At 41.9% G+C, this 9,585-nt stretch overlaps 1 pseudogene; it reads left to right on the top strand.

Annotated features, from left to right (window-relative positions):
- The first annotated feature begins 1,095 nt into the window (after window positions 1–1,095).
- Window positions 1,096–6,097, top strand: LOC106331028 (annotated as a pseudogene).
- Window positions 6,098–9,585: the final 3,488 nt, after the last annotated feature.

Here is a 9,585-nt window from a genome sequence, read left to right as displayed (position 1 = left end):
GTGCCTGTATGTGAAGTAAGAATGTAGTAACACAGATCACGTGGAGACAGTGTGATGTGGCGTGATCGTGTGAATGTGGTGGCGCTGATCACGTGGAGACAACGTGATGTGGCGTGATCGCGTGAAGGTGTGGAACTCACGGAGACAGCGTGATGTCGTGAGTTCTCACATGCCAACATGAGAGGCGTGGAGACAGCGTGATGTGGCGTTAGTCTCATGTTGGCACCGTCGGGGTTTATCCTCGTTTCTTGATGTTTGCTTTTGCTTTACTGGATGTTTAAGTTAGATTATTATGCTATGTTGTGTGATGATTGTTGGTGATTGATTTCGGAGCTCCTATAGCTTCCGTCACTGAGTAGTTGTCGAAATACTCAGCCCTCCTTTCTTTTTCAGGTGAGTTTGAGGAAGTGCAGGAGTGATCGTCTCGGTGTGGTGGTGATTTTCGGGTTGTTTGGTTTTCTTTAAGTTATTTCATTTTAAGACTTGGTGATTTGGTTTTTAAGCGTTTCCTATTCGTTTTAGTATGATTTTGTAAGACTTTTGGATTCGATCCTTGGGAATGAGATTTGCATTGGCCTTTTTTATGTGTTTCTTGTTGGTAAAGGCAATGTGAATTCATACCGTCTCGGTTAAGCGAGATAAGGGTGTGACAAGTGGTATCAGACCTGAGGTTAGGGTCCCCGGTCCTAACCCGGGAGGCTGTAGAAGGGAAATGCTTTTTGTTCGGTTCTATCGGAATAAAGTTTAAGATCTTTAAAAACTTTTGGATTTCTAAATTTGTTTTGGATTTTAAAGAAGGACAAATGGGGATTTTAAAAGTTAGAGTCAAGAGCACCATCGAGACCACTCCTTTACTTTGAACTCATTCATTCTTCATTCGTAAACCGGGAAAAGTTCTGAATGCTAGTTTTCATGAATAGGATGGCACCAAGAGGAAGAAGAACCGCTAGGGGAAGAGGCGCTGCAGCACGTGTGGTTCGGTAAGCTAGCCCGACCAATTCTGTGGAAAGTGTGAATGGAACTAACACTGAGACTAATGGTGGAAACTCAACGAGGGGAAGTCAGCAGAGTGACCAACCAGCAGGGTATGCAGAAATGATAGCAGAGTTGCAAAGATACCGTGAGCGTTTTGGAGATCAAATGCGTGAAGAATCCGCTGATGGAACACCACGGCAGGCTGATGCTCGCGGGAATGTACCGGGCGTTGGAGTGCATCACCGCCATCCGCCTCCGCCTCCACCGTTTGTGCCAGTTCATGTTCATGGACCCTCATACTGGGAAGTGATGAAGTACATGAGGGACATGCAAATGGATCGTTTCAGTGGGAAGGCCAGTGCCACCTCTGCAAATAACTGGAGGAGGAAGCTGGAGAAGAACTTGGATGCAGCCAGGTGCCCAGCCAAGTTTCGTAGGGAATTGGGTGTGCATTACCTGAAAGACGAAGCCATGATATGGTGGGAAGGTGTGGTGGAATTAGCGCGAGGACACTATGAATTGACTTGGGAGGAATTTAAGGATGAGTTCACCCGTGAGTATGTTCCCCCTGAGGCCACATACATGATGGAGAGCGAATTTGAGAATCTGCGTCAAGGAAACAAGACGGTGAAAGATTATAAGGAGGAATTCAATCGTCTCAGGAGGTTTTCTCGCAGGCGTATGGAGGAGCGAGACCTGATCCGCAAATTCATGAATGGACTAAGGGTTGATTTGAAGAACAGATGTGCCCTTAGGAAGTATGACCGTTTGGCCGAAATAGTGGAAACAACAGCTTTTCAAGGAATAGGCTTGGAAGAGGAAAGCAAGCTCGCAAGGAACACTAAGCCAAAGACGGCCAAGCGAGCATGGGAAGCCGCAAATACAGCTTCAGCAGAAAAGAGAAAGGGGGAATAATCTGCTTCAGGTGTAATCAACATGGACACACCAAAAAGGATTGTAGATTCCCACCGAATGTTCGATGTTACCGTGGTTACAGAGAAGATCACACTTCTAGTGCATGTCCTCTGCCGCCGCAAGGAGCACCAAAAGCCGGAGCACCACAACAGGGAACCAGGCGCAATGAGCAGTTGCCACCACCAAAGAAGCAAGCTGTGGGTGGGCGAGCCTTCGTAGTCGGGGACCACGAAGGAGGAGAACCGATTATTGGTATGTTTCCTATACCTTCTTGACTAGATATTTACTTATAAGTCCTGTTTGGTCCAAGTATAGTAGACTTATTCATAGTTAAAATCGTGTAGGATCGGTTTTAGTTGGGGGAATAAATGCCCACACCTTGTTTGATACTGGCGCAACACATAGTTTTGTGTCTCCGACCTTGACAAAGTGTTGGAACTTTGAGGGCATGTTCCTTTCGAACGCCAAAGGAATAGAAACCGCAGGGACCGAGTTAATGAGGTCTACTGGTACGTATGAGGATGTCCCCATCGTCATAGAAGGCATTGAGCTTAAAGGAAATTTGGTGGAGATGGAGTTAAACCACTACGAAGTGATCTTAGGAATGAATTGGTTGACATACCACAAGGCCGTGATGGATTTCCCAAAGACGCGTGTCTACATCCCTAGGACTTAAGGAAGAATAGTTTTTCAAAGGACAAAGAGAAGTACGGGAATCCCCATCATATCCATGATGCAAGCGGAAGAGTTATTTGAGAAAGGAAGTCAAGCTTATCTCGCCACTATCAACATCAAGGGATCAGATAAGGAAGCCGACTTAGACACCATTCCGGTTGTAGCCGAGTATACCGATGTGTTTGAACCGTTGACAGGACCGCCACCAACGCGAGGTGATGCATTTACCATAGAATTAGAACCTGGTACAGCACCAGTGTCGAAGGCACTGTATCGTTTATCACCAGCAGAAATGGCTGAGTTGAAGAAGCAGTTAGAGGATCTAATGGATAAGGGATTCATTAGACCACATTAGACCACGTAGCTCACCATGGGGAGTGCCTGTCCTGTTTGTAAAGAAGAAGGACAGAAGTTTTAGACTTTGCATCGATTATCGTGGATTGAACAAAGTGACGACAAAGAATAAGTACCCTCTGCCGAGAATCGACGAGTTGTTTGACCAACTACAAGGAGCGTCATGGTTCTCAAAGATAGATTTGGCATCCGGTTATCACCAAATCTCGATAGCAGAGGAAGACGTAAGGAAGACGGCCTTCCGGACACGTTATGGTCACTATGAGTTTGTGGTGATGCCATTTGGACTCACTAACGCGCCAGCAGCGTTTATGAAGTTGATGAACAACGTGTTTCGGGAATACTTGGACAAGTGTGTCATTGTATTCATCGACGACATTTTGGTTTACTCTAAGATTAAAGGAGAGCATGATTGGCATCTAAGAGTGGTACTAAACAAGTTGCGAGTGCAGCAGTTGTACGCAAAGTCAAGCAAGTGTAGCTTTTGGCAGCGAGAGATTGGGTTTTTGGGGCATATTGTATCCGAAGCCGGAGTGGCTGTGGATCCAGATAAAATTGTCGCCATTACAAAGTGGCCTACACCTGGAAGTGCTACTGAGGTCCGTAGTTTCCTTGGACTGGCATGATACTATAGGAAGTATGTGAAGGGATTTGCAAGTACTTCTAAACCCATGACCATGTTAACGGAAAAGAATGTGAAGTTTTTGTGGTCTGAAGCTTGTGCTAAGAGTTTTGAAAAGCTGAAGGAACAACTAACCCATACACCAGTATTCGCATTACCAAGGCCAGGTGTACCATACACGGTTTATACGGATGCTTCTGGAACGGGACTAGGATGTGTGCTTATGCAAGAAAAGCAAGTGGTCGCTTATGCATCAAGATAACTGAGGCCGCATGAGGTCAACTATCCGACTCATGATTTGGAGTTAGGTGCAGTTGTGTTTGCACTTAAGATTTGGAGGTCGTATCTCTATGGAGAGAAGGTGCAAGTGTTAACGGATCACAAAAGTTTGAAGTACATATTTACCCAAGGAGACCTGAATCTGAGACAACGCAGATGGATAGAGTTATTAGCGGACTACAATGTAGATATCGTCTACCACCCATGAAAAGTAAACCAAGTGGCCGACGCCCTCAGCAGACGTAAGGTCAACGTCTCGGAGGCAAAAGAGGTGCAAGAGTTGGTTGCTACTTTGGCTAGTTTACGGCTATGTGCTACTACTGTTGAAGATAGGACAGCTGCATTGGATGCCTTAGATCAAACAGTCTTGTTAGAGAGGATCAGTAAAGCTCAACAAGGGGATGAGTCATTGGGGAGAATGATTTCAAAGGAGGTTGCTGGATACCGCACCGCCACAAATGGAACTTTTCTATTCAAAAATAGGGTGTGTGTGCCGAATAGTAAGGATCTGAAGGACGAGATCCTACGTCAGGCGCACAACTCTCAGTTTTCTATCCACCCGGGAAGCACCAAGATGTATCAGGACTTGAAACGCTATTACCATTGGGAAGGTATGAAGCGTGATGTTGCCACTTGGACTTCACAGTGTCAGACTTGCCAGATGGTTAAAGCAGAAAGGCAATTGCCGAGTGGGCTATTACAAGAGTTACCATTACCCGAATGGAAGTGGGACATGGTAACAATGGACTTCGTTACCGGATTGCCAGTAACGACTACGAAGAAGGACACAATTTGGGTGATCGTGGATAGACTCACTAAATCTGCACATTTCCTAGCTATCAAGAAGACTGATGGAGCAGATCGTTTAGCGCAAAAGTATCTGGAAGTTGTGGTACGATTGCACGGAGTGCCAGTAAGTATCATATCGGACCGTGATCCAAAGTTTACTTTGGCATTCTGGCAGGCATTTCAGAAGCTACTAGGTACAAAGGTACACCTTAGCACGCTTATCATCCACAGACTGATGGACAGTCTGAGCGGACGATACAAACGCTTGAGGACATGCTAAGAGCCTGTGTACTTGATTGGGAAGGAAAATGGGGCCGGTTTCTACCATTGGCAGAGTTTTCCTATAACAATAGCTACCATTCGAGCATTGGGATGTCTCGATATTAGGCTCTATATGGGAGACCATGTCGAACTCCACTATGTTGAACAGAAGTGGGGGAGAGACGAGATTTAGAGCTTGACATGGTTAAGGAAACCATAGAGCAGGTGGAATTGCTCAAGTCTAGACTGAAAGAGGCTCATGATCGGCACAAAAGTTATGCTGACCAGAGGAGAAAAGCTTTGGTGTTTGAAGTAGGAGATGAGGTATACTTGAAAATGAGAACCTACCGAGGAACAGCCGAGTACCGCAAGTTTAAAAAGTTGAAGCCAAGATTTTTAGGACCGTATCGCATCATTGAGAGGATTGGAGCAGTAGCATATCGACTTGAGTTACCGAAGGAGTTATCGGATATCCACAATGTGTTTCATGTGTCAGTTCTAAGAAAAGTTGTTCGGGAACCAGAGTTGATTTTACAGCAACCACCAGAAGATGTTAGTCGCAATTTAACACCTCAAAGCAAACCAGTTAAAGTTTCAGAGATTAAAGACATAGATGTCCAAGGTAAAGTGACCAAGATGATCCGTGTGATCTGGGAAAGAGATGGAATATGTGAGGAGACTTGGGAGCCAGAGTCACAGATGAGATCGTTTTACCCAGAGTTGTTTCCGAGTGTTGAGGTACCAGCGGAGGTTGACGTGAATTCGGGGGCGAATTCTTGTTTAGTGGGGGAGAGTTGTCACATCCCGGATCCGAGCCCAATTTTTTATGACAAGGTCTGTGATGATTTGGCCCATGTAGAGAAAACCCTAGGGTTTTTCACTTCCTCTTCTATAAAAAGTAGGCATCCCTTAGGTATTTCTCCACATAGTCAAAACACAGCGAAGCCCTGCCCATTTGGAGAGAGAGCAGCCGCCGGCCACCAAACCTCCACCGACCGCCGTGTAGCCTCACCGGAGAGGAGATCTCATCGTGTTTCGATCCCTTCTCGTCGTTTTCTTGAGCCTCCTACTCTTTTTCTTCTAGATCCAGCTACTATTGAGGGTAAGGAAACCCTAGTCACTCTCTCTTTGTTCTTCTCTGTCTCTTTCTTCTTCTACATCTATGATCTAAGGTTTGGACGGAAACCAACTGTTGTTCTTGTAGATCTGGTTAGTAAGGATCCGTAGAACTCAGATCTACATCAACTCAGATCTCAACTCGCAGATCTAGGGTAAGGTGAGGGCTTGTTGTAATCTCTATCTGCTTCTATCATTATGTCATCATGGTAGAAGTGTCTAGGTTGATCATTCATCCTATTTGTTAATTTCTATAGATCTATTAAACTACCCATATGATATATATAAATATCTTGTTGCTTGATGTGTGAAAGACATTGATCTATTGCTAAGGTTGTTAAAATATGGTTTAATGTTGTTTGAGAATTGAATGCGATGATTGTATTGATTGGGGTTATTGTATATGAGGGTGATATATATATTTGGGAGATGTAAATGAGTTAGAGAAAGGCTTGAGGCATATGTGTGCCGGTGTAACGTGGTGGAATGACGTATATGTATGTCTCGGGTGTTACATCGTTTCTTGTTGGGTCATGTGGCAATCGCGTGAGTTGGCATGATTCATCGCCGGAGCGAGCATGCGGCGTGCCTGTATGTGAAGTAAGAATGTAGTAACACAGATCACGTGGAGAACGTTTTTCACCAAAATTTTGAATTTAATGCAAACAAAAACTTTCCTTAAAGAAATTTCATATAAAGTTTACGAACATGAAGCTGAAGGTTTACATCAAATACTTATGAAAAGTATCGGGTCACTTTTCGCCAAAAGACTCGAACCTTCGCCAAAAGACTCGAACCTTTTGGCTGCATCATCTCTTACAACTCGACGAGTCTGAAACAGAGGATCCCATACCGGTACTACCCGGACCTTCTCTCCTTAGCAGCAAACAACGATGTCATCGTTCTCTCCTGCTCTCTGAATGATCAGACGCACCACATTGTGAACAGAGAAGTGATGGAGGCTCTTTCGGAAGAAGGGGATTATAATCAATATGGGACGAGGAGGGCTGATTGATGAGATGGAGATGGTTAAGTGTCTGGTGCATGGTGTGATTGGTGGTGCTGGTTTAGATGTGTTTGAGAAAGAACCGGGAGTTTCTGAGGAGTTGTTTGGTTTGGACAATGATGTCATGTCTCCACATGCTGCTATGGTTGCCAGGGTCTTTGGACAATATTGCGCAGCTTGCTTTAGCTAACTTGAAGGCGTTTTTCTCGGACCAGCCTTTGATTTCCCCGGTTCGGTTAGATTGAAAGATCGTTCGGTTTGATCAAATGGGCTAAAAATCAAATCTATTTTTAATTATTGCACGATATGGTTAAGAAAAAGAAAAAAAGAGAAGTGTATTGTTGATCAATGATCATTGACTCCCATATATAGGAGAAGACAGAATATTAAAATCAAAATGCTAATGTGTAATTGTTGGAGCGATATGTGGAGGAATTAAATAAAATTTTAAATTACTTTAAGATGAAATAATGAATTTACCGTTTACAAATTTAGCATTATTTCATCTTCTCCTACAAATTACTTTGAGATGAAATAATGAATTTACAGTTTACAAATTTTAAGTTACTTCTCAAATTTTGTAAACTGTAAATTCATTATTTCATCTTAAAGTAATTTAAATTTTTATTTAATTTTTGCGTACTTTAAGTACATTATAAAGTTTTGTAGATATTAAGTACATTATAAAATTTTGTAGGAGAAGACGTAATATTATAAAGCTCTGGCGAATTGAGAGGGGTAATGGTAAATTTTTTTTTTTTTGAATATTAGTAATCCTGCCATAAAAATGTTATTCTTTATGATCAGAATTGAATTTTTGAGTTTTGTAGGTCGTTTCAGGCATCTAACAACAGTTGAAGACTGTTCGGATATTTTATTTGATCATCAGATTTCTGAAATAAAGTACTACAAATCAATGTGAGTTTATTATGATTTCAAAATATTATTATAGCAATAGTGAACATAATTAGTATTATGTTAATAGTATTGATGTTAAAAAAAAATTATTTACTTTCAGGATTCCATTCCGCGCATTTTGAGTCGACTTCAAGAGAGTTCAAGACTTTAATTTATTATCTTATGCAAGTTTTATGTTATTTTGGGTTAAAAAAAAAAAAAAAAACTAATCATGTGTTTTAGAGGGTGGAATAACCTTCAATTGCTTTTATTATGCAACTACATTTTCTGAATTATGGAGCTATACTTTATTAATTTCACCTAGTTATTGTTTGTTTATAACTACGTTTTTTTCGATTTTTATTTGTTAAACCCCTAAGTCCATAACTATTACAATGTGATAGGAATAAATATAAGAAGATTATATTCCAAAGCTTCTTCTCAAACTTGCAAACACCATATATCAAATTTTAATATTACTGCACCCATTGTAAAAATCCTATAGCTTCGCCCTGATAATAATCATACATTTAATGCTACCTAACTACGATTAAAGTATATCTTATATTATATATAATCATAATATATAATTTCAACATTAATATAGATATCTTATTCCGCGCAAAGCACGGATTACTACCTAGTGGGTATTTATTTCAAATCATTTTGAAAACGTGTTTGCCAACTTTTGCGCATGCACAGTTCAAGATAGGTGCGAAAGCTAACTTTGATCTCGCAAAATGGGGACTTGTGGCTCACGTACCTAGCTTTAGGGAGTACATGGAGGTTGGTGAGGAAGAGATCGTAGCGTGTCTGACTTTGGAAGGTATATTTATGTCTATGGGAAAGACAGCTACTAAGGAAGCTTACGAGTGGCGCAAGTCCAGACCGAAGCTCGTCAAAGCTTTATGTATCAAAGGCCGTGTTAGGAATGATATAACCGGTTATGAGGTACAAATGCGTAAATAATTTATTCATATCTCTCGTATGAATACATCCTTTGTTCTATCTATCCAACTCATGACACGTATTGATTAGGATGCCATCATACACGTACATGAGTAGAGGATATGTCACAAATGCGATCAACTGTTATATGAAGCAATATGGATTTCCCCTAAAGGAAGCTATTAGGGAACTTAATAAAATTGTTGCAGATGCCGATAAGACACTAAATGAGGAGTTCTTGAAGACAGTTGCCGTGGGACGTGGAGTTCTTAAGGCAGCCATGCACTACAAGAAATCAATCAAATAGCTAATGATTTTTTCCTAGCTAAAAGGGACAATCTGTCGCTAGAATAAAGAACGCAACAGATGGCTACGGATATGAATCGTGGCGTCAGTGTCGACGCTATCTCGGATCCGTCGCCATTCCATAACTCACGCGATACGGATTTTGCAAGAGAATTGGCCATAGCTAACAGCTACAAAATGGCTAAAGAGTGTTCCGTTGCTCACTAGCCACAATCTTGGCGATAGATCTTGCGTAGCTAAATTGCTACAGAGTTAACTATGGCTTATTCTTAGTAGGGGTGGGCACGAGGCAAATACTTGCATTCTTGGTTACTTGCTACTTGACTTGCCTTGTCCGAGTAATATTTCTTACAACTTGATACTTGACTTGTTTGAAACAAGTACTTGTTTTATTAAGTACTTAGAAAAAAAATTGATACTTGCAAGTAATTTGCATTGCCTT

This window comes from Brassica oleracea, chromosome C3 (assembly GCF_000695525.1).
Source record: "Brassica oleracea var. oleracea cultivar TO1000 chromosome C3, BOL, whole genome shotgun sequence".
NCBI classification, from domain to species: domain Eukaryota; kingdom Viridiplantae; phylum Streptophyta; class Magnoliopsida; order Brassicales; family Brassicaceae; genus Brassica; species Brassica oleracea.
This window is presented reverse-complemented; position numbering and strand designations above follow the sequence as displayed.